Source organism: Psammomys obesus, unplaced genomic scaffold (assembly GCF_907164565.1).
Source record: "Psammomys obesus unplaced genomic scaffold, mPsaObe1.curated_primary_1811, whole genome shotgun sequence".
NCBI classification, from domain to species: Eukaryota; Metazoa; Chordata; class Mammalia; order Rodentia; family Muridae; genus Psammomys; species Psammomys obesus.
This window is the reverse complement of record NW_026596069.1, coordinates 4,289,767-4,291,611: the sequence shown is the minus strand read 5'-3', so window position 1 is coordinate 4,291,611 and position 1,845 is coordinate 4,289,767. Positions and strand designations below refer to the sequence as shown.

Sequence of the window (1,845 nt, the reverse complement as noted above, 5' to 3'; positions counted from 1 at the left end):
CTTCCTTCCTTCCTTCCTTCCTTCCTTCCTTCCTTCCTTCCTTCCTTTCTTTCTTTCTTTCTTTCTTTCTTTCTTTCTTTCTTTCTTTCTACAATCCTGAACAGAGTTCAGCAGTCTTATGAATTAGAACAAAGTTGACATCCACAGACATAAAATGGACCACGAGTGGAGGCCTAGTAATAGGAACTATACGTACCCAGCTTAGGAGACTTAGAGGGCCCACACACTGCCAGCTACCAAACCCCAGCCGGCCTTTGCTGACTTCTGTCTCCAGTTTTCTCCTCCATAAATGGGGATAGCACACACCAAGCCCAAGGCTGAGGTGCCCACAGTCAAGTATCATTTCCCATCTCTTTTTACCCAACATTCAAATCTTGAGAAGGCTCTGACACTAGTGAGTGCCTGTTTTGCCTCAAACCAATGCCCAGGCCTCTCAGAGTTGACTAAACCTGAATTCCATAGATCAAGTGGATGATCCCAGGTGCAAGTCAAGATCAGCTGTGATTTTTGCTGAGGTGCCTGGCCCCAGACCTCAGTCTCCTGCCTATAAAAATGGAGACAATATCACCATAGTGTTTTGAGAATACAGTGAGCCTCCTCATAGTGCACAACATGGCCTCAGCATGGTATCTGGGTTGTCCTCAGTCCCTTGGATTTCATGGGATGCCTTCCCGCAGTGAGAGGATTAAAGGGTAGGCGGAGGCAGCTACTTCCCCGAGTGGTGCAGCCCTCCTGTAGCACAGGACTTGACAGCCCACTTTCACCGTTCTCAGTCTCTCAGAGTAAGTCTACTGCCCAAGCTGACCGCCCTATCAATTGCTGGACTGAAGTTTGGGGTCACCCAGGTATGAAGGGGCATCTTCAGCTCTCTACTCCACAGGCCTGCCCAACCCTGTTCCCAGATCTGAACCTCCAGGCCCACTTCCTGTCTGGAACCCCTCCTTCCATATAACCCAGGGTTCCCTTACCTTGTCAGGATCAGAGTATAGTGGTCCTATTGACTCCACCCCGGGGCACCCTGAAAGATCCAGGTAGGGAGACAATTTCAGAGCAGCTGGAGGTGTGGGAAAGAAAAGACAGAAGAGGTAGAAGGGCCCCAAGAGGAAGTGGCTGAGCACTGTGGGCATACGTAATTTATTACAGGACTTTGTCCTCTGTCTCAGGAACATCCACTCCCACAGGCCTCCTGCAGCCCCAGCGAGCAGCCTGGAAACTGTCTGCTCTTCAGCGGGGCGGTGGTTGATCACTTACCAGAGGCCTCTGTGCCCAACCCCTGGGTGACAATCAACTGACCGTCCAGACAGTTCAGGGTCTCCGGAGGGTGGCAGAGGCTCCAAGGAAGCCAGGGAGGAACTCTGCTCTTAAGCACCCGTGTACTGGCTAGGGGCTAAGATATAGTATAGATATCAGAACCATAGTGGGCCCCAGAAGCCCAAGCAGCTAGGATAAGCACCCGTCATCAATAGGCCAATTTTTAAAAAGTAATAATCAAAAACAGAAAAAGGAGGTTTATTCATTACCTTAGCCAGTGTTTTATTGCTGTGAAGAGACACCATGACCATGACAATGCTTATAAGGGAAAGCATTTAACGGGGGCTAGCTCATTGTCATCATGGCGGGGAGCATGGCAGCGTGCAGGCAGACAAGGTGCTGAGGAAACAGCTGAAAGTTCTACATCTGGATCCGCAGGCACCAGGAAGAGGGAGACCCTGGGCTCAGGATAGGCTTTTTGAAACCTCAAAGCCCACTCCCAGTGACACACTTCTTCCAACAAGGCCACACCTCCTAAAATAGCGCCACTCCCTGGTGACCAGGTATTCAAATCTATGAGCCTATGGAGGCCAG

At 50.4% G+C, this 1,845-nt stretch overlaps 1 protein-coding gene across 1 annotated transcript in view; it reads right to left on the bottom strand.

Moving 5' to 3' along the window:
* The window catches only part of Myo7b (myosin VIIB), a 73,187-nt gene extending 72,088 nt beyond the window's left edge, over nt 1-1,099 (bottom strand). Inside the window, exon 1 of the mRNA XM_055625703.1 lies at nt 969-1,099. The gene's annotated coding sequence lies outside the window, so the exon portion shown is untranslated. The remainder of the gene's footprint in view (nt 1-968) is intronic.
* Between the last annotated feature and the right edge of the window lie 746 nt (nt 1,100-1,845).